Source organism: Agelaius tricolor, unplaced genomic scaffold (genome assembly GCF_023055355.1).
Source record: "Agelaius tricolor isolate 1412-34295 unplaced genomic scaffold, bAgeTri1.0.p SCAF_6, whole genome shotgun sequence".
NCBI lineage: Eukaryota > Metazoa > Chordata > Aves > Passeriformes > Icteridae > Agelaius > Agelaius tricolor.
In genome coordinates, this window is record NW_027269266.1 from 43,330,012 (window position 1) to 43,357,606 (window position 27,595).

The window sequence follows — 27,595 nt, forward strand, 5'->3', positions numbered from 1 at the left end:
CTCAGGTTTTTCCAGTAATTCCTCTAACAGCCTCATGATGACTTGAAGGCAAACTGTACTGCTCATACATCCTCAGTCTTTAACTTCATATTTGAGTTGTCCTAGTTAGGAAGCCTAGTAAATGTATTATACATCACTCCCTAAACTTTCAGTTCTGTTTAAACATTTAAGTTATTCTATTTCCTTGCTAGTGTGTACAGACTGCAAGTTTTAGTATAGACCTAATGTTTGCTTTCATCCAAGCTCCCTTCACACGTGTACAACCCAACTGCTTGGTGGACGAGACCTCCTGTTTCTTACAGCACCTTTGACATAAATTTCATATGTGTTCAACTTTCCTTCCTAGTACACAGTTAACCAGAAAAAAACAAAATTTCTTTCCATTGCACTCCATTTCATCTCACATACACTGAACATTACATTTCATACATTTAACAGCAACAGCTGGGATACACAAAGAGGGGTGTGGGCAGGGGTTTAGGGTTTGAGAAAAAGTAAGTCTGTTGAAAGTATTTCTTTTAAGACATTCCTTCAAAAAGACTTTCTCTCTACAAACTGAAAATTGCTTAACACCTATGCAAGGCAGCTGCTCCTCTGTATTTTAAAGATAACAAAAAACAGTGGGGACAAATCCTGAGTCACTCTGATGAATGCAAGCACCTTACTGGAAGTAGACTTATCTTAAAGAAAAAACAAATGTGGGTAAGTTAATTAAATAGGGAGAAAAATTCATTGTATTCACTGTACCTGTATGTTCTTTATCAGGAAGTGAAATGTGAATTTACAAGAGGAAAAAAAAGTGAGCCATACAGAAATGAACAAGAATCCATCAGATGCATTTCACTCACAAACACTTCAGAGTTTTTTTTAGTCTACTCCATAAGGACATGACTTCTACTAGAATTTAAGTGCAATTCTGTTGCAATATAATCCTACCTGAGCCAGTGGGGACAGAAGGGAGATTTAAAAGAACCAACGCTAAGGGTATTCTTTCTGCCTGACAGGAGATATGAGCTCCATCTCTGCCCAACTACAATTACATTCCTGTACAATGTCATGTCAGAGATGCTAAAAGCTCTAAAAAACATTTCATTTCCTTATCTTTGCTTTCCTACAATTGTCTGAAAACAATTGTAGCACTGAGATTTTTGAGTGTGTTAAAGATTTTAGGTATTGTAGGTAGTATACATTCAAAGTATTTTTATAAAGTTTTAAAATGCAAAGTTTTCATTAAGAAATGTCAGCTTCCTTCAAGTCAGTCAGTCCTTCCTTCAATCACAGAGCAAGGAACAGCTATTATGGGCATTGTTCCAAAGCTCAAAAGCTCCCAACAATAAAAAGGCCCTTTAAACAACTTTGGAAGTTAAAATGGGTTTTGTAACAAAGAACATGCAAAAAATTAAGTTAAACCTGATTAGAAGCAGTTGCAAGGTTTTTTTACAAATCCACCAAGGATATTCATTCTTTTCATGGAGTTCAGACTCAGCCAAGTTGTGCAGTAGCAAAAAGAACTAGCAAATTATAACAAGTTGCTCCTTGTTTGATTATAGCAATGAAGATCAATTTGGGGAGGAAAAATCTAAAGAGCTTTCCTGACTTCCAGCAATCAGAATATAAGAATGTAACTCTCCAACAGCAATCTAATATTCCAAAGCCATTGGATTTAAAAATAAAAACTGTTTTAAAAAAAATGTTCTACAAAGAAAACAGTTTATATTGCTCATAATTCATGAATAATTTTGAACTGGTTTATTTTTATTTTCTGTTTTAAAGTTCTGGTTTTGAATTTAAATACAAATAAGAAAAGCAAACTCAAATCACATCCAGAAAATAAGCCTAATAAAATGACAATAACCTTAGTCCAAGTCCTCACATTTCAAAGGAAACACTCATGTCTAAGCTCCTTATACTGTAATAATTTTAATTCAACAAAATGAAGTTGAGGACATCAATTAGACAGGCATCACTAATGGCATGCTTCAATAAATGGGCTAAGAGCTTCAATGCTTCAATAAATGGGCTAAGACCAAATTACCTATCAGCATATGCAAAGATTAATACACATAGTATCTAAATATTAACACCAGGAGTGCCAACAGAAATTGGTGACAAATTAATTGTCCTATTGTCCTACAGATACAGGACAATACGAGTACCTCAAACAACTGCAATTTCTTTGCAACTGAAAGCCTGCAAAAGCGTGCAAGCAATTCCTCTTGCACCAATCTGTCTGCTTCCAACATAGCACATATTTAACAATAATACTACAACTTAAGAGACCTGATGCCCAAAGCAGTTTTATCTGTAACTTAAAATATTAGCTCAGATTCCTTCTGGCTTATTCTCAAAAAAATCTCATGGTGGTAAACAACATGTCAGTTTAACGTTAGATGTGGAGGCAGGGAGGGAGGCAACCACAATAAACAGTGATCCTTGACCCACTGAAGCAGAGTACACTGTCACTAACCTACTTTTGAACACCAAAGCATAAGTCTGTGCTCCTGCCCCATCAGTCTAAAGCTGCATCTGGGAACGCAAGAGCAGCTCAGCTCAGCAGTATTTGAGAAAGACGCAGGGCAGCGTTATGCAGTGCAATAGCCAAAACACAGCATTCAACTAAACTGCTGAGTAAGGGAAAATGCAAAGTACTAAAGCAGCGTTTGCCATGTTTCTTTCTTTTGTCTGAGTTAATTTAAAGCATGGCCAGCGATGCCTCTGCATACGCACTACAGTCAAAGCTCAGCTCTAAGAGCAACAAACAGTACTGGGGGATTACGGCTCCAAAACAGCCCCTGCTGTACCTGGTTTTCAACTCCTTTTGCTCCTGATCATCTGCATAGCATTCTTCCTTTTTTGTGTCTCCTTTTCCCCACCAGAATCTCACCATTTGGCCAGCAGGCTTGCTTTAAGTGTTGCTTCTATTTGTGTTTCCTGCACATGAACAGTTCTTGATGCCGTAAGGCCATTTGAATGCAATTGTAACTTTGGCTCCCGCACAAGTTTCCTCACCCTCTCTTGGCAGAGCAGTTATACAAACTACCAAACTGAATCAAACAGGGTTAGCCTACTCCTCTTTTCAGTCTGCTGCATTAAAACCTTGATCTTTTAAATGCATATTACAATATCTACATTCGTAACCACATCCAAAATTTTTAATTTGAGAACAAAGCTGTATGGACAACCATACACAAAAATCCTCTGGAGAGAACAGAGCAAATCTTTTCCTTCTAAACATCAGGAAAACACTGCAGAGTGTTTCCAGAGTCTTCACAAAAGCAGTAAGATTTGTCTACAGGGCAAAACAAAGCCATACTTTAAAATTGCATACATCTCAAAAGACTAAGGCTTTCTGGTGCATGTGTTGAAACACTCATGAGAGAACAGAGCTACGAGCTCATCTGGCAATCACACGTGTACTCCAACAAATCAAACTCCTTTTTCCTGAAATTACCCTTCAAGTTAAAGCCAGTCACAAACTCTGCCCTTCTCAAAATGGCATTTTTGTGTAGGGTATGACCTGTCACTTCAACAGACTTCTAAGAATTTGGAAATATTTTATCATTCCTCAAGAAAAGTGTGAGCAATTTCGTTTCCTAACTTCTCTTCCAAAACAAGCCACAACAGTTCTTCCAGCCAGCCTCCTATTCCCACACATTAAGAACAAGTTTGGCATTGCAGCCACCTCTTCTCCAAGCACCCAGTATTTTTTGTGGACTGATCCAACTGAAAACATAATGCCAAAACAAAGGATGTGTAAACATTGTCTTCCAGGGACAAGCCTGCACCAAGGATAAACTTTTGAATCTTTATAGATATGAAATGCAACTCCCTTTGTGAAAAAAGTATTCCAAACCAGATGCTCCTTCAGACGTAAGAAAAAATAACACAACTTTAAGCATTTCTCATCTGATTTTGCTTATTAGAAGTCATGTGTCTGATCATGTCTAACTAAACAGATTTTTTAAAGTTTGATTGTAATTAACCAAAAGACTCACACTTACATCAATGGTTCCTTACAGTGCTTCCTATTGCATCAAGCTTTTGGCTCCTGGCAACTCTAATAAAAAATATCCTTTTAAAAGTCTCTTCTAACCCAAACCATTCTGATTCTGTGATTATTTCTCAATTCCAAACTGAGCATAACTGTATGACTGGATAACATCCAGCCTTGAGGATACATGAACTGTCATTTACTTGATCAGTGAAGCTGCAGGTATTCCCAGTGCCTTTTCACACCACTGTTTTCCTGCTTCAAACAGTCCTGACTCCAAGTTTTAACATACTAAAGTGCAGAACTGTTCCAAGCATCAGGCTATGGTTACAGCAGACTGAAATTCACCATATGGTGAATGGTTGATTTGATGAGGTGATTTACATTTGCGAATATAATTGTATTCCCATGTGCATTCCTATACTTCATCATAAATATGAACTGAAACACCTGCAGTAAAAGAAATTAAATTTGAGCCTGATAGTGAAACAAGAAGATCTAAAGTAAAAACAAATAAAAAATTTTCAAACAGAAAAATTTTCTCCTTTCTTCCCAAAGAATGCAAAAAAAAAAAAAAAAAAAAAAGAAAGGAAAGAAATGCAGCAGTAGACCTTCAGCAATCAGTTAAAGACAACCCAGAACAAACATTTACAGCAATATGCAAATACGGCACTTTCACTGGTCAAGGAAAGGAATAAAATGCTCTTTTAAAGGCTGAAATTGCAGAGAAAACTTTTTCTTTCCAGCAACATGCAGAACTAAGAGAGATTTCCTGTTCATAGCCTTTCTGTACAAGTTGGGATTTCAAGAGATGTTTCCCCAATATCACAGGAGGTAATAAAGTATATTGTGAAAATCTATTTTTTGTTTTCATTATTTTTAAGTTGCAAAACAGTTTTTCTAATAACTAAGAATTTTTCAACCAACACTTTTCTTTTAGGTTTCCCAGAGTCCATTTAATTACCATCTCCCATCTGTCTTGCCCACATATCTTCAGCAGCAGGAACATTTGCTGACACTATAATCAAGAATGAACTGGCAGTAAAATTATTTATCCTCTGCCAGACTGTGCCACTGTTAAATACTGAGGGAGATAAATTAGAATTTAACTCTAGTTGACTGGCAACTAAATCTTGTATAGATATAGACAGATAAAGGCTATTTATACACAGATTTTTATGAGGTCACCTTGCTGACACAATAGAACCTTGAAAGCCTCAAGACATTAACCAGGTGTCTCCTGCCTACCCATAAAACATTGTGTCAACAGAGTAGCACCAGTTCAGCACTACATGACCTATACCATCCATCTACTCACACTGCACATCCTCAAGACTACCTCCTTTGTGATAGTACAGCAAAGTTATTTCAAGTAATTTAATCTACTGTCTGGCACATTTATTCTTTGATAGTCCATTTGCTATGGGAAAAAACACCCCAACCAAAAAAAAAAAACAACCCACCTTTATAATAAGCCTATATGCAAAGCACAAAAAACTTCTTGATTTCCTTTACCTACAATGTATTTCAATTAAATGTTTCCAGATTATTTTATTTTTGCAATATAAATAGCTTGCAATATAACTTTCACTACCATCTTAGCTTGGTGGTAAGGAGTGAAAAGATTAGTCTTTAAAAATAATCCAGAGAGACTGGAGGAAGGAGTCACTTGTGTTAATAACTAGTGTTGTTTTACTAATGCAAGGTAATAAAAGTTTGTCCTTTGTAGCACCTGGTATTGGGCCCAGTGAGTGTTAAGATGTAAATTGAAGTAATGAACCAAGAGAGTTTACAGAGAAAACTGTGGATCATTTTTCTGGTAAAAGATATCACCTACACTGCCCTTTCATACCCACACAAGCAACTATGTGCTCAGTGCAAAATCCGCCCCCTGCAGCTTCTCTGAAAACACTGTATGTAGGCAGGACAAATTATTACTCAGAACTAGAACATTTGGAATGTGTCTCAGCTTTTCTGATACCCAGATATAGTCAGTAAAGAGGAAGATTGTTCCCTGAGCAAGTGGGCAGAGTTGTAGACTATCTTAATATTAAAAGTATAAAATAATTTATACGGCTACTATAAGAAAGCTGTAAACCAAATACAAAGTTCAGAATTTATATAAAAACATTTAAGCTAAATACAGATGAAGTTCAGAATTAATTTAGACAGATTTAAGACCTTGCAAAAATAGGCTTGAGGAACATGGGAACTCTCCCCTTTCTTCCTCATCTAATGCACATTTATGGTCTAGTATCAAAGTAAGTTAAAAGAAACTCAACCTCAGAAATAAGACTTAAACAAAAGCACCATTTTCCCCAAATACTACTTTTCTGTCCTGGCAGTCCTGCACCCCAAAAAGCAAAAACCAAAGCAACCACCATCTTCATTCCCCTCTATCAAACACACAACTGAAGAAAAACACAGAGGCCTTTTGCCAATCTGCACCAAACAGAGAGAAAAAAAAAAAACCTGTGGGCAGGAGCAAGCAAGAGATTATTCCCTGCCTCAGTTTGTGTGGTACTCCTATGGCAGTACCGAACTCACCTCCATCAGTGAATTACACAAAAATGTCAACCAGCTGAATTCACCTCTTCCAGATAACCAGCAGAGAAAGTTTTACTGAGGATTAAAACAAACCAAAGACATGCTGAGATCTCCTCCCAGCCTCTGTCCTCCTTCTCTCCACACAGTGGGCTCACTCCACATACCCACACTACACAAGACACTTGTAGCTGCAAGTGTGTCTCCATGGGATGTGTCAAGTAAACAAGTGATTTCTAGTTTGAATCAACCACTGTGGGTCATTCTTCTTAAAGATGGGAAGAACAGGTTCTTCCTTACTTTGGAGTGTGCAAATTTTCTTCCTTTGAATTACACCAATTTTTGCCTGGGTTTTACAACATATACTAGCATGACTGAAGCAGGAAGTTCGCGTTTAAAAGGAATGCTAACACCTTACCATTCAGTGTTAGCATCAAAGGGCAGAGGAGAAGACAAGCAGTGATGCTTACATGGGATATCTGAATGAAAATGGCTCTTGGGGAAAAGAGGAATTATTAGAGAGTTCAGCATCCATTTGACAGATTTTCACAGGAGCACATGCCAGGGAACTGGAGGGACTGGCTGAGGAGCAGAGATCAGAGCCAGGTACAGCCAGCCTGCAGTAAGAGACAGCAGCTGCAGAGGGCTGCATCAAACATTCTGTACATCTGTCCCCACCCACGTGGGAGCCTCGTTCTCCAGATGGCAAACAGGTACCAAAGACTGTGTGGCTTTTTTCTGGAATTAGTTTAAAGAAAGGCAGACAGCACAAACTGAATAGATTGTCAGCTGGTTTGAAACAAGAACCGGCTTGGTGTCATCCCGATTATGCTAAAAGGCCCCAAGACAGTGTCAGGAGGTTCCCAGTAGAAAAGCAGACCGTGTGCATATGCTGTCCCTCCCTCAGGCTCTAATTCCCTCTGCCTCCAAATCCATTATTAAATATTGGCAGTAACTATTAAAACCAAAATATTTCAGAACAGACCTTAGAATAAAAGCAAACATAAGAATTCAATATTTAGATTTTCACCAACAATTCTGCAAAAAAATTAGGGCATAGATAACTTAGGTGAGAACTCAGCTGCTACTTTCACCTCAACATTAGTGAAGACAATTCTAACAAACTCCTGTCTCCACACAGCCTAACCTTTGTTCAGCCTGCATCTCCCAATCCAAAACACATCTCTTCATTTTTCAAATGTCACCACTTATTCACCAGGATTGTCAAGACTAAGTTTATGTAGCAATAAAGTCAACCAAAAGTCCAACTCTGCCTTTAGTTACAGTCTAGTAAATCCAGTTAGTATAGCTGTGACTCTTTGGATTTACACAACAGTAGTAGTGCAGTGGAGCAGAATATAGAACTGAAAGTTACCAGCTAAAAGACAACTTAAATTAAAACTATGACTGCTTAAGTTTAAACTTTTTAGTTGGTTAGGAGCTGTAAACACAAAGTCTCCACCAAGAAAAGTATCCTTATCAGTGAGACAAGCTAAGCTAAATTACTTATACTCCAACAACCCCTTCTAACCACACATATCCACAGAACATTTAACCTCTCCATTTGGCAGCCCAGTGTTGTATTCAGATATGGCACCATTTAATTATGAACTGGATTGCTACAAGAGAATAGGACAGTTAACTTACTGCTGTTTAATGAGCATGCTCTTGTTAGTTGTGAATACATTCACTGTACTCATTAAATCAGGAGGCACTGGAGTTCTGAATACATCATTAAAAGGATCCAGGAATGCTGCTGCTTTGTTCAGCATGACTACATGCTCTGCTTGACAGTTGGAAAATGAGCAAGAAATGCAAGCCCCTTCCTGTTAGGCCAGCAGATCTAATTTTAAACTAGGACAAGGGAGAGAGAGTGGGAGATCTGCTTCTTCAGAACTTCACTCATTTTAGAACACAGATTTATCTTCCTGCTGCTGACTTGAAGCAGAAACATGCTCAGTCCTGTAAGATAGCAATAAAAAGGAAATATCAAGCTTGTGGAAGGGAGGGCTATTTAAAAAATAAATTACTAAGTAAACAAACAAACCCACACTCCATTTTCAATATATCCAACGAGTATGCAATAATCTATCAGCCTATCAATTAGCAAAATGAACCTTCATAAAACAAATTACACACATACCCCTAACATGGTATTTTCCACACTATTTACAACATACTGATTAAGGCTGAAGAAGGAGTGAAACTGACTAGGAGGCTCCTGTACTAGTAGGCTCTCACAGAGACTTAGAGCATATGTTCAGTGAGAGGATGAGTTTTGCTCCACATACCCACAAAGATATGCACCCACATGAGCACCTATATGTCTAAAGCAATCTAGAGTTACAGAGAAATTAAAATAACTGTCAACTGTTCAGCTCAAACCCATTGCATGCAAGCATTTTCTACCAAAAGAGGTATGTGAACCAACATCATTGATGGCATCGCTGGAGTTGCATGGCATCCTGAAAGTCAAGACTTAACAAGCACAACTGCTTCCTCTAAGCACATCCTTGGAAAAGGAAAATGCATTTCTGCTCCCACCACATGCACAGAGAAGTGAACAGGGTGCTAAAGTTCAGAACTGGGGGAAGAGGGGGGAGATGACCCAAGCTTAATAGTTTCAGTGCAAGGCTGTGCAAGACTCAACCACTTTAATCCAAGCAATTATTTTCCAGTTAGAAAGTAGTTGATACAGTAAGAAGCTATTCTAGCCAATACTCAATTCTAGAAGGCAAGCTTAATACCACAAGCACATTGAGCTCAGTCTTCTCCCATCAAGCAGATGTGATCGTTCACCTCTTACCTGAGAAAAACATGTTCTAACCAGTCATGTAAGCACATTTGAGGACTTTGCTTGCTCCAGGCCTCAAAACAAGCCTCTGGAGCTCATCAAGATCCCAATTTTCCCAGGTTTGCCAACAAAATATCTTCAGGAAAAAAACCTTCTGATTAAGCAGTCAGGCTTAATGCAGCATGCCATGACTAATCCTCTTAAATTTTCTCTGGGTCCCACACTGTAATCTCAGTAACACAGGAGAAACTGTTCTTTTCATAGGAGCTACGTGACTCTGTGAACTGTCACAATCTTACTCAAATAGCAAGTGATTACTCACTGCTATCAACCTGAGTTACCAACACACAAGTTTCAGCACACAGTCCTGCTTACTTGGGGTGCTCTCAAATGACCAGATATGAGCTGTAGAACAGCACTCACATCAACCACCACAGAATTCTAGGGTCACATCTCATTGCTCCCCACAGTGCAGTACACAGATGCACTTAGCTCTTTTAGACCATGTTGTGGAAACAGCCTGAAGAACTTCCTGGCTCTCCAATGGTTTAAAATAGCACCCTTACCAGAAGGTAGAAAGATTAACAGTTTGGGGATAGGAAAATCAAAAGGAGAAATCACATTCAGACTAGATTTAAAGACATATCCCTTATCAGCAATATACACCTACAAGTGCATCAGAGCATTTTGATTAAAATCAGTTCACTGACTTAAGAATGAAAAAAACCAAAAAACATTAGGTCATCCACACTGTTTCCTTGGTGTCAGATAAAACAATGCAGAGGATGAGTACTCAGATCTTCTGATTAATGGTATGGTCTGTTCTTCTAACATCCAGCAAGAAACATGCATAGAGAAAATGCATTCACAAGAGCCTCAATAGGAACTATGTGTTAGATTGCTTAATTTGGGTACTTCTCACTTTAACCATACTAAAATGAGAGAGCTGTATGAGAGAGCTGCCTTGTAGAGTTCAGAAGCTGAGAGATGGACACATAAAAATTCATAAATAAACTTCTCAAGTGTTCAATTTTCTTCCCTTTGTGCTCAGCACAGGGCAACAACTCATGCACCATCTCAGCTGCTTTAACTCAAAAAACACTACATACTTTGATGACAGAAAGGAAAGGATGATGTACAGGGAATTGTTTAAACATTTGTTGTTCTGCTTAGCAACAACACTAAAAAACCATGGCTAAAAAACCTCTAACACATGAGATATAGAGACATATTTGTTACCTATTATAAATAGTTTGCATTCTTCGGCTCTTTATGTACTTTTGGTCTGCCATTAAGTCAGACTTGAATCTTCCTGGCAGATACCTCCTTTTTGCATTTTGTACAACACAGAGGATATCAGAACTCCACAGAGCAGCTTGTGATTTATACATTCAGAGTATTTAAACTGGTTAAGTGACTTCCAGAGAGAAAATAATTACACATTTAAAACAAGACACACACATACTCTTATGACAACAAAAAGAAAGAAAAAACATGCTTTTCTTCATGCTATGTGCTGTATCACTGTAACATAATAAGCAGAACTTCTGTTCAAAGACTTTAATCTCATTATTAATACCTCTTTGCTCGGTGTATATTACATCTTCTCTTGTGTCTCATCACCATCATTCAAAATCTTTGCAGGTACAGCTCTGCACTATATACCGACACAAAAAGTAATCCAGCACGGATCCTGTCTAAATGTCAGTGATAAGGAAAATAGAAAATGAATACTTAAATGGCAAAACACATGCGCTTCCAAACTTGAGTTCTGGCTAGACCCTCAAGTCCTCCTTTTCAAATAAAGCACTTGTATTTGCTCTCATACGAGCACATTTTTTGTTCTTGTTTCAAATACTTCAAACTGGTTTTTAATACAATCAATTTAACAAAAATCTTGTCCAGTTACACAGGCGGAAAAAAAATTTAAAAATCTGTTTGTTGAATGGGAAAACAATTTGTCAGAATTTCTTTTTCCATGTATTCCACTGCACCATATGTGGAGGCTGGAACAGAGCCTAAGAACATCTGCCATGTTGTTGTAAAAACCCCTAATAATAGCACAGCTGGTGTCCTCAGCTTAATGAACTCAGCACAGACTCATGTGGCCACTCCTGACTCTGGCCCCCAATCCAGGCAAAGCATAGAAACCCTCAAGGGTTGGACACTGTTCATTCATTCTTAACTCAATTTGCATTTCACTAAAGAACCAACACAGAAAGCAAGTTGAAATCCTTACATTTTGAGCAGTTCAACAGTCACTATTTCCATAGGATTTCCCCACACTCCTTTCATTTTGCAGTATTCCATAAAATGAAGCTCCTCAACAAAATAACTGCAAATGTCAGGGATCCAGGGTTAGAAACCTCAAATGTTTAACTGCATTTAACTATACTACAGAGGAGATTTTTGATTTTTTTCTTCCACTAAACTCATGGACTGTCTTCATTCTTGTCCATTTAGTTTACTTACAAACAAATGTTTCCATTAGCTTGCTTTTAAATGTGTTCAAAAGTGCTGGTTTATCAACAAGAAAACCCATATTCCAAAGAATATGGAAATTCCAAAGAAGGAAAGGAAGACAGAAGAGCACAGAACTCAGAATATGAAACTATGTTTAAGCTCACAGAGTCAGCATTGGGCTCTAACAGGTATTTATCACCCAGATGTTTTAGGAAAATGTCTATGATTTTCCATGCCCAAAGGATGCAACTCTGTGAAGGTGGGAATAAAGAAAGCACTGTTTTGGTGGGAGTGAGGTTTCTGAGACTTTCAGTCTCTTCAGTCCACACTCTGCCCCCCTTACTCTTTCATCTATAAATAAAATGTAGGTAGGTTCCAGCAGTCAATGGGCATGAGTTCAGTTTAACAGAAGGTGTGCAGGTGGACCTGTGAAAGGCACATTTAGTCACTGGCAAAGCACGAAGAGGTACCTACTTTAGCAAATTGCTGTACCCACAGTAAAAAGACAGACTACTGATATCCAAATTCCAAGAACAGCCCATTTAATGTAACTACTCTAAAATGCCAATGTGACACTAATGTCGTCATCAGAAAATGGTTTTTTTCCTGTTTCTCATGAGGGAGAGAGGGGAGAAAAATCCCAAAAGCAGAGAAAGGAAACGTTTTGTAAATTCCCACACTATCCAACAATATTCGCCCTTGTAAAAGAAGAGACATTTAGCAGATAATTGCTCTTAATTTGTACCACATCACTGAACAACAAAGGAAAAGAGAAAATACAGAGCGAGATACTTGTTAGTTTAATATAAAAGCACCAAAGTCTGAGAAAGGGCAAAACACTAGATGAGCACAGCTACAATTTGGCTGTGACAAACATACTTACAGTCATGCATCAGTTATATGATTTACTCCTTCTACTACCTTCTATCTGATCTGCAACTCCTCTTAGAGCTGTAAGATAAAGACACATTCTAAGTAGTATTTTTAAATCAGGACCATAATTGAGCCATTAAACTACACATATGCTCCTATTTCTGACTTGACTATGAAAAAAGAGCATCTTAAGGAACTAGGTGAATTGTCCCACCTGTTCAAAGTCTAAACATCAGCAAAAACTACATCAATGCAGAAACAAAAATCTGCAGAAGAGTATCTATAGAAAGAAAAGATACAGCCTCAAACAACATCAGTTTGACCATAAATTCTTAATCCCAACAACTATACAGCATAAGTACCAACAGAAGGCTGTAAGTATGTGGTTATGCTGTAGACTTCTGACTGCAAATAAGAAAAACCTGCTTCAATTTTACCCTACACTCCAACTGGGGAGCTCACTGTGCAATGGCAGCAACAGCTGTATCACAAGTGTTGACTGTGGTCATAGCAAATATCTGGGCTGGCACCAGTAATGAATTACACTGCTTTTTAAAAATAAATTTGACATCAGACACATTAAATAAGTCTACTGTTGCTGTGCTGTCGCTTGTGTAACAGATACAGTAGCCATATAAGACACATGATGTCCTTCAACTTGGCAGAAAGGGCCACTGTTCACAAAAAAAAGCACAATCTCTCAGAGGCACAAACAATTTGCAGAACTAACTAACAAAGTTCTCCTGTGTAAGCCAGCCTGTAACTGCTGGCTTGGAGCAGGCACATATCTACTGCTGTCTCCAGATTTTTTTTCCTCACTTGCTACAAGCCAAATTTTTTCCCCTTTTTATTTCTAGGGCTACACGCTGTAGCTACAAGTCTGCTGTGACAGAAGGCAGGTAGAGACAAGGAGTCCTTATAAGTGGGCTAGTACTTCCACACTTCAAAGAGACTGACCCTGGCTATCTGCACTATTTCAGCCAATACAATTATATCTGCATTAAGTTTCCAGGTGCTCAGCCTTGCTTTACTCACAAGATCAGGCTACTGATTAGGAAAAGGACAGCAATCAAACCTGCACACTTTCTAGCCCATCAGCATGCTATGCCCTTCCTCTCAGCAATTTGTAATTTTCCAAGAAAACAGTTTTCTCTTCCTGAGTATTTCAACATGTGCCTTTATTAAGCAGCTGTCCTGACAGAACCTGTATTTTTCTAATCAGGAAACTGCAGGCTGGGGTGCAAGACAAATAAGTCTGTCATAGGACAAAGACAGAAACAATGCAAACATTGTATAACTGCAAAGTGCAGTCACTGGTAGACACAGCTACCACGACCTGTAATAATTCCTGCCTGGCCTGATTCCCATCTCCCTAGAAGTATGTCTGACAGTAATGCTGCACACTGTCTGCCCAAAATCCAGAGAGTAGATGGCGGAGCTGTTCACACAAAGCTCACAAATAATATCAGATTGTAGTGCAGTTATGAAGAAGACTAGAGGCCTTCCAAGCTACAACTTAACTTGGTTAATGAGACAGACCCCTACTTTAAACAGCCTTAATATTCAGAATTACGGTTTGATTCATATCAGCTATCATTTTATATAAAGAGGTGATAGACTCCAGTGAAAGTGACTAGGCTAAACTTAGCTCAGTGCATAATAAGCCCTTGAAGCACACACCACGCAATAATTACTTATATCACTATGTCTGAATCTCGTGCCAGTTGCTATCCCCATCTCCAGTAAGTACCCAAAAAAAAGAGTTAACAGAAGTGGATAGCACACTCACATTACTGCAACTTTGTACTAACTTGAACATGCTCTGCATACAGGAAGCAAAACCTGGACAAAAGACCCAAGGCAGTATCACTATGCTGAGCTGCATTTACCAGCACTGAGCTGAGACAGGTTAAGAGACTAAATCTGACTTCTTGTTTAGAACACCTCCCATCAAACTCCCCCCATTTGCAAACCTACCATTCCAGGTACAAATGTCAACTAGTACAAATACAGTGTTGCCAAGAAATACATTTTCTCCTTTCTTACCTTCTTCTCATTAAAGCTGCATGTGCTTTACCACAAAATATAATACCCCAGGGCACAATAAAAAAGTGGAAGCATCAGTGCTTAAGTATTAGAAAAGCCTTTTGCAAGTGCAAAAGACAGTTATTTCATGCTCTGCTTTGCTTTATGGTCATTTGGAAGTATGCAACTACAAAAGCTCCAAATAGAGTAAAACAAACATACACTGGGTGCAGCTCACGTCAGCAGAGATCTCTTAACCTGAAGGTCATATTGTCAACACTACAAATGTGGAAGCAGCTGCTGACATTTTGACATGGTCCCTAAACTGCACCATGCAAGATCTGTAATTCAGAGACACATTGGAGGTGTCAGAGATTCCAGACTCTGTCAAGGATTCCACTCTTTTACCTCCACAGCTGAGATACTGTATATCCTATGTATACTCAACCTGGTTGCCCTCCTGTATCCAGTAAGAGTTATTTGGGATTCTTTGTTTTGTTTTCAATTAAAAAGCAAGAAGCTCAGAGGTCAACATAAGCAAAATACTGGCCAATTTGGACCAAACATCATGTCTTGTACTGTGATATATCCTTCAAAATCCTACTCCCCCTCCCTCAAAACACATCCACCCACCCAGTCACTGTATTCCTTTCTCCTTGTCCATGTTTTTCACTTCAGGCAGCATAAGAGGGATCTTCACACAAAAAGAAGCAAGTAACAATCTGTTTAACCCTTGTGACTCAAGCCTGGGTTTGGCATTACAGAGCGTAAGTGGCAAACTATGCTGAATCTACACTCACTTTGTTGTCTCCGGCAATTATTTCTCAAAGATAACCCTCAAGCCACAAAAAGCAAGCAAGGAAGCAAGCAACCTCTTTAAAACCAATAATTCACATCTTTATATCCTGAACTTTACTCAAGGAATCATTTCTGAGTTACAGGGCCATATTCTGCTTCTCCTAAATGATAAGCATTTACATCTGTAAATGTAAATTATTTATTTAATATAAATATTAAATATTCTATTTAATAGAAGTTTCCAACTTCTATTAAAATCTATTCTCCAAAACTTTACCTAATCCACTTCTTCAGAAATGCTTTTGTTTAGGTCAGTTCTAGCAGGCACTTCATAAAGATTTTGCTAGACGGGTAGTACAAGTAGCACAACTTCTTCTGGCTACCACCACAACTTCTTGGTATCTTTTGTGAAATGGTATTTAGAAAAGAAATTTATAAAATAGTTATTTGGGTTTGGGCTTTCTTTAAAGAGCTAACTCTTAAATAAGAATTTATATGCATATTATGAGTTCCATTTAACCTTGTTTGCTCATGCTCAAAGTCTGCTACTTCCAAGAGCTTTAGAAACCATTAATAGAATCCTGAAGAGAAAGAAGGAGAAAAAAAAAATGGATTGCCAGTTTCTCTGTTGGAGCTCTCTTAAATGAGGAGATAGAGAAAACTCTGTAACACTTTATATACAAAACAAAGCCAGAGAAAAAGTACCGGGGGGGGGGGGGGGAGAGGGGAAGAAACAAAAATAGAGAGAAAAAGTAGATCAGCCAAAATATAAGAATTCTTAAAAGATACTTGCAAATGTTCTCAGCACCCTTAAAGAAAGATCAATGCTTTGACATTCTGAGATCCCAAACTCCTTTCACTTCTCTGGTGGTACTGGACTACAGCACTAAACAACCAAATGTCCAAAGCACTCCTTTACCAAAATCTGTTCTTCAGCTTCACATATACTCAGTTCCAAGCTGGCATACTGCTGGATTATAGGTCTTCTATCACAAAGCAAACACCTTCCAAATCAGGGCAATCAGGAACCACCAGTTCCCATTCAGAAGAGAAATTAATTGTCTATTGTAGGATTTACATCAGAGCAATAATAGCCTGAAGCCTTGTTCCTACTTCCTCAATATCTGAAGTTCAAACTAAGTATTTTAGAGCTGTTCAGTTTAAGGGTTCACTAATTAAAAAAAAAGACAACAACTACACACAAAAAACTTTTATTACCCACATTGTATCAACTGCTTTCTTACCTTTTCCAGGGAGAGGTCTGAGGAACAAAGAAGAGAAAACAGTATTACATCTGCTGTAACATGTCATGTTACAAACTGATCATTTTCCTGACTTATGCAGCCCCTCCTATTTCCTCTTACTCACTTCTCCTGCTGTTACATTATATCATGTTTTATCTTCAAGTTATTCCTGTTGGTCATAGGATCAAAACAATAGGCTTGCTCCTAGGTGCATTTAGGAATTTCCTCTCAGCCTTCTTGACAAACTAATTAGTGCTAATTAAATAGATAAGAGAGACAGTACTGGGTATTCAACCCTTCCCGGGCAAATCTGATAACCAAGAGTACTAAAATGATGTTGTTGGCTTTCTTTTATTAAAAAAGAAAACAAGCAAACAAAAATCCAAAACAAAAATGCCCCAACAAACCACAAAACAAAAACTTCCACATAACTAACAAATCATTCCATTTTGATGGCATTAACTCACATTCTTAAGGAGACCTACATAATTAATTCTCATTTTTAAAGAGAACTCTATAACTTAATGCCCATAGGTTGAATACAAGCTGTGGTATTGTACACCTAAAGCAAACTAAACACTAACTGGCCTTGCCAGCACATTCCTGTGTTGCCTTTCTGCCATCTCCACCGTTCATCTAACTCCCTAAGAAAGACAAGCTAGCAATAAAACTAAAACTAAGGAAATCAAGCCAAATTTTCAAGCCATGTTTTTCAATTTGCCTCCCTGGCTTATTTCCCAGGGGTAACAAGTCAGTATGAAAGCTATGTGGACTAAGGGGTACAACACACAGCTGGCAAGACAGGGCAGGACTATCCCCAGCAGAGATGGCAAATTGTGAGCCCAGCTAATCTGGTTACACAGACACAGCCTTCAGGCACATGCCTTCCCAGGCACCTCTAGCTATTATTAGTGTAGGCTGCCTTTAAAGCACACTGCCACCCTACTAGTAGCACACTTACCCTGGAGCCATATATCCCTCTTGCTCCTTTTTCCTCACAGAGACATTGGTGCTTCTACCACTCCACATCAATGTGATCAGAAATGCAGCCTGGCTGGAAAGGCTAAGCCAAGGGGATGGGGGAGTCAAACCATTCACAGGTACTCTGTGGGCTTCAGCTGTGTGGGTTTTCAAATGCTCGTGTTGCAATGAATTCTTCCAAGCTTCACTGCCACGAAAATAGCAATCCCTGGTGGGACTCAAACCGTCGGTGCGCTACGTGGTGTGTGTGCTTAACCATGACACCACAGGGCTGAGGCACACCACTAGGTGAACACCCAGAGCCAGAATATACAGATCTTACACAAGTATCAGTCAACTCAAGACTTAATAGCAAAGGCCTCCTCTGCAGTTACAGACAGATAAGGTTTGGTTGCCCAGATGAATCCCACAGCCATATGAAACTGATGCTGACAAGCTGACTGACAACAGAAGAGCCAAGAAACATCTTTGTTCTTCTTGTATTCATACCCATTGGAAGAGCAGCTCTGCTAAATTTACAAATTCAAGTAATCCATTATTAGTTGGTAGAAAGGAAGAAAGGTCAGCTTTAATCCCAAGATTTTTAAAAGGAAAAAAATTAACTATGATGAACCATAAGGAGTATTTAAAAGTACAGTTTTGTCCACTTGAATTGAAACCTCTATCCAAAGACCAGTTGACAAGCCATGTGAATTTTAAGGGAGCATCAACTTTACTTTAACAAATAAAATACATTTATTTCAGTTCTTACTTCCTACTGTAAATATCCACATAGATCAGATAATGCATTTCACAGTACTTTTTGATAAAAACCCAAAAACATTCATAGTCATAGCTATATTTTGAGTTGGAAGGGATCTTAAAGGTCAACTTGTCCAAACCCCTAAAATGCATGGGGATATCTTTCACTAGACCAGGTTGCTCAAAGCCCCATCCAACTGGGCCTTGATCACTTGCAGGAATGGGGCATCCAGAGCTTCTCTGTGTGTATCATTTAAGGTCCTATCATTATGATAAGTTTCCTCTCATGAGGTCTATTCAACAACCACTTGGGAGCCAGAATAAGACACAAAATATTCCTCTAAGAAGAAATAAGATCATAATAAATCATGCACACTGTATTAAGATATCCATTCTCGTATTCAGGATATACATCCAACATGCAGTGACATCTGTCTGCCTTTTCCACCAGGGCTCAGCAGCTCTTCATCAGTTAGGTAACCACTGTGAACTGTTAATTCTATGTTTATCATCTCCAAATTACACTTGCTTATGATCTTTGCCTTTACATACCAACATTTCTAGATTTAATACATTACTCATTCCATAAAATGATCTGTATTTATTTTTAAAGACAGTAATACTCCCATGAACAAAACAAAAAATTAGGTTATTGCCCTTTTTTCCAAGTCAAAAATCGTACTTCCCTCCTCTCTTTCCTGCTATTCAGTATAATAGTACAGAGGGACATCAATAAGAAAACCTTTCAATTTTCTTCCTTTATGTCAACATACAGCAGATGTCCTCTGAAAGCTGATAAATAGTACAAAATGGGTGCAGTGTTTACTTTTGGAGGGCGGATGTTAGTAAGTCAGGCTCAAGAAACTGAGACTGCCTTACCTTGAACATTCATCAGTGAGCAAAGTGAGATAACTGTGTGTCTTGCAAGTGCTCTGATTCCAGCCTGTGGAATCCCAGGCTCCCATTCTGAACACTGATATTTTTCATAGCAATATCCCATTGTCAGCTTAACAGTCCACCTATCTTACTAAAATAACTACTGCGAAAGTAGCACCATCTTATTCTGCACAACCCATCTGCTTGACATGCACTTAACTTCTGTAAAACGCACTCAAATTACTTGAGCAAGTTGTCCACTCCTCAAGGAAAGTCTTCTGGGCCACCTGGAATTTTTCTTTTGTCAGAGAATTAGTAATGCACACTATCAACCTTAGTAGTGTAGGAAAAAAAAGTGCAGGTGCAGCACACATGTCTACTGAGGTTGCTGCCTGTTTCACATACCCTGTCAGGCCCTAAATAGCTACAGAATGTGCCAATCCACTGACCCCCAGAGACTGACAGCCTTTAAACAGAGATTCACAAGAACTGGATTTAATTCTAGTACTGGCAAGAACTCCTGAATTACCTCAAATATCTTGCTGCCCCACTTCATCCATTGCACAGTAAGAGAAAATTGGTTTTCGTGATTCATAAAACAAACTTGGTTCATTAGAAGTTCACATTGAATATTTTGCAGCTTTTGCAAAGAGCACAGTATCTAGGAAAGCTGCATTTGCCTGAGGTACAACACTTCCTAAACAAAACCTCATTTAATAGATAAAAGCAGTACAAGTGAATGTCATGGAGAAATCAATGATCTCTATAGAAAAAAATAGAAAAACATACATCCAATAATTTGACAGTACATACATCTCTGGACTTTGGGACAAAGGACTCAGCCAGATAAATGCAATATTTAACCTTTCTCAGCCTCTTCATTCTAATGGCTTTTGATGTCTTGCAAAATCACAGTTTTTGAGGAAGCCACTAGAAGGTAAAATTCTTGTGAGCTAATACAAGAGTAATTAAAGGTTATAAACATTTCAGACAATCAGAAAAAGCATTTTCAGTTGAGATTGCCTTATATTGGAAACATGGCTCTCAGGTCAGTCACAACTCACTGGGTGAAGACATTACATGCTTATCATCTGATAACATTACATGACCCTCGGGAAATACAGTCATAAAGGACTGATCTTAATATGGCTTTCACATGTGCAGGTTTGCAGAATTCATTACAAGACCAAAAGCTCCAAGAGGATAATACTTTTGGTTATCCTGGTCTCCACCCCCTCCACAAATACCTGGATGTGATTATTACTGCAGTATTACCTGAACACAACAGAAGCCCCCAATTTTTTTCTGACATCACTGCCATTTGTGACTACAGCAGAAGATCTACCACAAAAACACATGTTAAAAGATTGATTCCCACCTCATCGCTTTACATCAGCAGTGCTTAATACTTCCTCAGAAATAGCCATTATGAGCAGACAGCTGCAGAGAAAGAAATTCCATTTAAAACAAGTTTAAAGGACAGTCTAAGGATTTTGACATTGTTCCAATGCCTTCCAATTCTGCTAATTTTACAGGTTTCACTGTGGCAATAGGTTTGCATAGATTTGAGCTGCAAGGTTTCTGCTTACTGCAGAGGAGTGCCTGCTGCTCCCCTGCAAAGTATGCAACTGTGCAGTATCTGATAGTGAAATTAGGCCTTCTGGGACAGGCAATGTTGTTAGTAACACAAGCTCCACTTACATAAACATTAAAAAGGACAGTCTAAGTCTTCATTTCCCATAGCTGACATTGATGAGATTAAAAAAAAAAATACCCCTCTATTGAAACAAAACTGCACTTCAGTCCCCCTAGGACACCAAATTGTGGCTGCTGTCAGACCATAATTCATATAGGGTCCTGATTTGCTTGAAATTAGATTCCAATATGACATTACCAGCAGCTGACTTTAAAAAGATGAAATTTAGAATTTATGCAAACATACAATGCAAAAATGCACTGATTGATTCCAATTTGCAGTAGCCAACTAAGCTCTTCAAAGAGGCACATGTAACTAATTCAATGTCTCCATAGTTTTCATTCTTCCTCTCTAGGCTATAAAAGTTTCCACTGTATGAACATTTTCCTAACCTTTGGTTTCTATTAAAAGATGGAACGAGTCAACTCAGCATTAAACTTCATTGAAAACTAACAATGAGCAGTTTTTCTGTGTTTTGTTTGAAGCATGGAATTATTAAATAGCAGAGCAGGGGGTTCACACATTTTTTCCTTAAACCGGGAAACCAGATGAGAGATGATCTCTCCCCTCTAGTGGGCACTGGTGAAGCCACACCCTCGGTACTGTGTCCAGTTCTGGGTTCTCCAGAACAAGAAAGAGATGAACATACTGGAAAGAGGACAGTGCCTGGCCACTAAGAGAAAGAAGATCAGGGCATTTCGCCTATGACGAGAGGCTGAAAGAGCTGTGACTGTCAGTGGGAGATCAGAAGGTTCAGGGAGATCTCATCAATGGGTATAAATACCTGCAAGGAAGGAGGACAGAGCCAGGCTCTTTCTTTCAGGGGTTCCTAGACATGACCAGAGTGATGGGCACAGACTGAAACATGACTAGCTCCCTCTGAACATCCAGGAACATTTTTTCCCTTTGGGAGTGACCAGGCACTGTCTGAGGTTGCTCAGGGAGGCAATGGAGTCTCCAGCCTTGGAGATATTCAGATGCTGTTGTAACACAGACCTGTGCCAAGTGCTCTAGGATGACCCTGCTTGAGCAGGCAGGTTGGACCTCATGACCTCCAGAAATCCCTTCCAACCTTAACCATGCTGTGATCCACCAAAGAAGCAACCTTTCTACAGAGCTCAGTATTTCTCTCTTCTATTCATACAGGTACTTAGAACCAAGAACATGACATAAGCACAAAAATATGCAGCAAGTTATTGTCAGCTTCAGCATCTCATCTACCAACATGCAACTAGCCTTGGTTATATCAGAGCTTGGAGTGTAGCAGTTTCAAAATCAGCTCATATTCACTAAAGACTACTCTCTCCTGACACCAAAGTCCCATCCAGTTTCTACTATTGCTTCCTTTGCTCCTTGCTAACAGCTGCTCAGCTGCCCAGGATGGACAGTCTGAAAATTAACCTCAAAACCAGCTCTTGCCTGCATCAAGGACTTGATTCCAAGCACGATAATATGGAAGGGGATAGAGGAGGGAATCCACAGCCATGGGAAAATTTGCTTTGCTGGGCAGCATCATGGTGCAATGTCAAAACAAGCTAAAATGACACTTTGCAAGGGCTTTTAAACCAAGCTCTTCCCACATTTCCTTCCTTCTTTCTAATATTCTGCTATAGTGCTCTGAACTTTTGCTATAAACTCAAGCAAAACCAACAGGGCTCTACCATATTAATCTATCACTATCATTACCAAAAAAACCCCCAAATATGCACACAATAAAACATGACAGTTATAGACCATCAGTCTCATTTGGGTTTTCAGCATCTAATGGACAGCAAGGTTAGACAATCCTGTCCAGAGAAGCTGCAAGATAAGGCAAAGAATCAGCTTCAGCACAGCCACTCACTGATTTAACTAAAGCAAATCTGCCAACATAATTGAATCTAAGAATTATCTCTCAGCTAATCTGTTTGTACTATCAATAAGCCTCTTAGCTGGTCAACCATAAGCAGGATGACTACATGGCATGACTTTTTGCACCCTAATCAATAGGCTCCAATAAAAACAGAATTATTGATGATTCAAAGTTCAAATAGAGGACAGTTTTAGACAAAGAATAGTATCAGTGAACTCCTGAAATTAACTTAGGAAACATCATGCTATTCACTACAAAGTAAAATAAAAGTGCTTGTAAACTCACAGCTATCTCAGTTGAACCACAGAGTAAGCAGGAAGACTTTGAATCAGACACCAACTGGTATCTTGGAAAGCCTATGTTAACAGGAAGTTCATTCTCAAGATTTTTATCTCTCCAAGTAGCACTGATCCCACAACTGAATACACAAAACTGAGGCCTCCATACAGGTGCAGCATTCCAAGGTGTCAGTGGCATTGCCTGTGGAGTTTTAATGATACGTAAATGACCAGGGTAACATACCTTTACAGCACAGGCACTGCAGACCACACACCAGTTTTACAATTCCAGCTTCATACAATAACTGAGCTGCCTACAACTGACATGCCATTGCTGTCATTTAGTGACTAGAAAGTAGTTCTCTTACTTACTATGTTTTTGTGATAACTCTGAAAGCCACTTGGTGTGCAGTCACTACCCAGAACCTGCTCCTTTTCAAAGACTTTATGAAGAATACAAGTGACAATCTCATTCCCAGCAGAATCAAAGAACAATATGAGCATCTTAGGGCATGATGCCAGTATGCCTTTGGTCATTTTACATGCAATTTAAGCATATTTACTCTTAAATGTTGATCTTGGTGGCATCACTAAGCTTCTTATGGAGGCAGAACTGCCAGGTACATCTGGAGAAAAGGAATAGTTCAAAAAGGAAAACAGAGCTAGCTGTAAAAACCTACCTATCAATACATTTTTCTGACCAAGAGGAAAAAGCACAGCTACTATGTCCATAGTGTGGTTATCATGATTCCCGACAGTACAGACCAGCTCTACCGGTTTGGCTATTCTTGCATTAATATGGAAGTATTGGGAAATAAGTAGTGTGTGAAGTCAAATGACAGTTTTGTAAGAGTTAAAACAGTGTTACTCAAAAATACACCAATTAAGTACCCAGCCTAATATTGGAGACTTATTAGAGCAGGCACTCATTTTTACTGAGGCAGAGGGAAAGCTATATGGTTCAAAATTTTAAACAAAGAATACACAATTCTCTGCAAATTAACAAGAAACCACCAATCTTGACTTGAGTATCACAACATACAACACCTAGACAACCCAAAACAAATTATGTCCTACAAATGCATTTCTGGTCCTGGCAGAAGGAGCACTTAAACCAACCCCAACCCTGGAAATCAACAAAATTTAAAGATTTAGGGAAGAAATATATTTCCAACAAATGTAACTCATACACTGCCTTTGTGCTTAGTTATCTCTCCTCTCCCAAGGAAAATTTTAAATAACATAGGAAACTGCTTTGAAGAAAAATGTGTACAGCTTTTAGAAAGGGCAATGGGTTTGGTTTTAACCTCTTCCTTTCAATATTCAATATTCCTTCTGAGAATCCTTTCTACAGAACTATTTTTTAAAAAAAAGTATCTTGCATTCAGTTTACTGTCTATCACAGCAGATACAGTGACAAGTTTTAGCATTTTCCCTTTTCAGTATTATAGCAACAACAGTAAGAAACAATAATATTGATCAAGTACGCATTTAAAACAAAAATATTTAACCTGCACTAATTTCTGCAGTACTAATCTCATTATTCTATCCCAAAGCAGATTGGCTAGAGCATAAATAAAATCCTCAGAGCACACTGAAAGATTAGGATCGAATTACTTCTACAAAAGCAGCTGATAATCTGTTACAGGAGACAGAATGTGTGAAGCAGCAAGGAGCTCAGGCGTGAACTGCAGCAGAGAGGAACAACAGAAGTTCCCACCAGTTCCAGGCAAATCCTTCTGATCTGATCTTGCTCTCTGGTACGTGCAAGTTCGCTTACTCCCACCAGCTCACACCTGTGTTCCACAAACTGTGAGAGTGCCAAGTTAACAACCATTAACATCCAGGCAAAACTTCTGTATCACATCCTGGTCCTGCCTCATTAGTCAGGACTCTGGATTAAACTAGTCAGACGCTCAGAGGCTGCTGCAGCAGCTGGATATTTCACTGGGATTTTAAGCACCCACATATCAAACATGGGGCATCACATATATAAATGCATGTGCCTAATCACATTAATGCTTCCCTGGCATATTGTTGTGCTGCCCAGTGCTCTAGAACAGGCACCAAGTTGCAGTATGATTTTTTTATTCATAATTGAACAAAAGACAAAGAGATGATTTTTGTCTGGTATGGGATTTTTTTGCACTAGAGCCAGAGATCCTACTTCTTTCCACTACTGTCATCCATCATTCAGTTCAATCTGCTGGCAAGTGCGAGTTCATTCATGCAACTGACAGAAACTTTTGTTTTACTTCAACAGAAATTTACATTCTATCCATTCTATCTGTTCATACAGCCGTCTGGTCTTCACTCAGTAGTTCACATTAAAAGCTGAAAACTCTTGCCTTCCACTAGGATTTTTACCATCCTGGTTTTCCTCGCTTGCAATGATGCTCATTGAAAAACAGTGAAGTAAGCTTAATGGCTTAATATAATTTTCTTATTGTCATCACAGGTTGCTCTGACTCAGTCAAAACAGGTTACAGCGCCTCAGAGAAGACACGGTTTTGTGAATACAGTCCCTGGGCTTGGAGAGAACACTCCTTCCCTCCTCCAAGCTTCTTCTGGTGACTCCAAAAGAGCCCTACTAGGACAAACACGTTTAAACCCAGAGTAATTCCAGCACAGGTAGAAGGCAGGGCACTACAGACAGTACATGCAACTGCGTATCCACACAGCAGTAAAACAGGCACATATGGCAAACTGGTCATCATAACTGCTGTTTGGTTTTGTTTTAACTTTTTGTTGTTGTTTGCTTTTTTTGTTTTTGTTTTTTTTTTGCTGCTGCTTTCCTGATTGCAAAAACCATTACACCCACGACTTAATCTCAGCGGACTGAAAGGTTCAAATAAGGTTACAGATTGCAAAGCAGAAAAAAGTGTCCACACGGAGACTTCTCCTGAAGTCAGAGAGAGGGAGAACATGAACCTGGCTCCCACTTTTTAACAGATGTTCCGTTTCTTTGGAAATTTCCTAACTCTTCCCTAATTTTACCTGAAAAAAAACTCCCCTATAGATGAAGTTTCAAAATCGTCAGATGCAAACCAAAAGAGCCACCAAGATCTCAAACTCGCTAAAAATCCATAATGGAATATTTTAGTCATTTTAAACAGTGGAATGCTGCCAAAAGCTATCCATAATCCCCAACGCTGAAGAAACAGAGTCAGTATTTGCAAGTCCCTCTTGCAATGGCTAGAAAACTACTTCTGCATGCAGGGGCCCTTGTATCTGAGAACAGCAGCAGTTTAGCTGCAAGTAATGCAGAGGCACAATTCTGAGAGCGATTCTTGACCTTCGGTACGCAATTCACTCATGTGCTTCTTTCCTTTCAGGGCGCGGAAGGGACAAAAGAGCACAGGCAGCAGAGCCAGGCGCAGCGCCCGCCCCCGAGCCAGCCGGCTGTGAAGGTCGAGGGGCCCGAGGAGAAGGAAGAGCGACTGCACCTTGCTCACCCCCGTTCCGCAGCTCGCCGAGCGCTGCAGGCCTCGCCCGCGCACCGCAGCCCCGGCAGGACCCCCCGCGCCCGCTCGCTCCTCTGGGGGCGAGCGGGGCCAGAGGCGGCCGCGCCGGTGCCGCCGCGCATCCCCGCCCGCCCCGCACCGTCCCTCCGCCGCACTCACCCCGCTCCGGGCCCCCCGGGCGGCGGGGCGCGGGCGGCGGCGCCCCCGCGGGCCGGGGGAGCCTCGCTGCCGGCGGCGGCCACCTCCGGGCTGCTTCCCCCCTCACGGCTCGCCCCCGGCCCGCGCCGCTGAGAGGCCGCGGCGTGCGGGGCGGGCAGAGCGCAGGGGCTGCAGTGGCCGGCTGGCTGCTGCTGCTTCTCCCTCCTCCTGCCGGCGCCTCATGTGCCCTCCTCCTCCCGGGTCTCTGCCGCCAGGCCGCCGCCGCTCCAGCTCCTCGCTCTCCAGCGGCGCCCGGGGACCGCTGCGAACCCCTCCGGCCGGGCGGCAGCGCACGTGGGGCGGCCGCCGGGCGCTCTCCGCCGCCGCTGCCGGGCGCGGGGCTCCTGCGGCCCTGCAGCCTCCTCAGGAGGCGGGGCGGCGCGGACACCTCGGGGGTGCGGCACCGCCCGCCGCCGGCGGGGCAGCAGGAAGGGGCGGGAGGCAGGGAACGCCGCCGGCGGCCACCTCGGCGGCCGCTGGCTCGGTAGTCGCAGCGCTCCCTTTCCCGCCCCCCGGAGGCCATTACCTCATGGCCCAGCCCTGCCGCGGAGGAGGGGCCGAGCGTCGCCCGGCAACCGGCCCCCTGCCGCGGGACGGGCTGGGCAAGCCGGGGACCAGGATGCCCGCGGAGGGCGGGAGGGGTCGTGGCCGTGCGGAGCAGCCCGAGCGCGGCCGCGGGCAGCTGCCCGGCACTGCTCCCACCGCTCCCGGGACGCTGGTTGGTTTGGGAGGCGGAGAGGGCAAGAATGATTACAGGGATGTGTTAAACAGCAGAAA

At 40.5% G+C, this 27,595-nt stretch overlaps 1 protein-coding gene across 1 annotated transcript in view; it reads right to left on the reverse strand.

Annotated features, from left to right (window-relative positions):
- TRAK1 (trafficking kinesin protein 1) overlaps nt 1-26,925 on the reverse strand; it is a 125,772-nt gene extending 98,847 nt beyond the window's left edge. The window contains exon 1 of the mRNA XM_071429583.1: nt 26,780-26,925. The gene's annotated coding sequence lies outside the window, so the exon portion shown is untranslated. The remainder of the gene's footprint in view (nt 1-26,779) is intronic.
- Between the last annotated feature and the right edge of the window lie 670 nt (nt 26,926-27,595).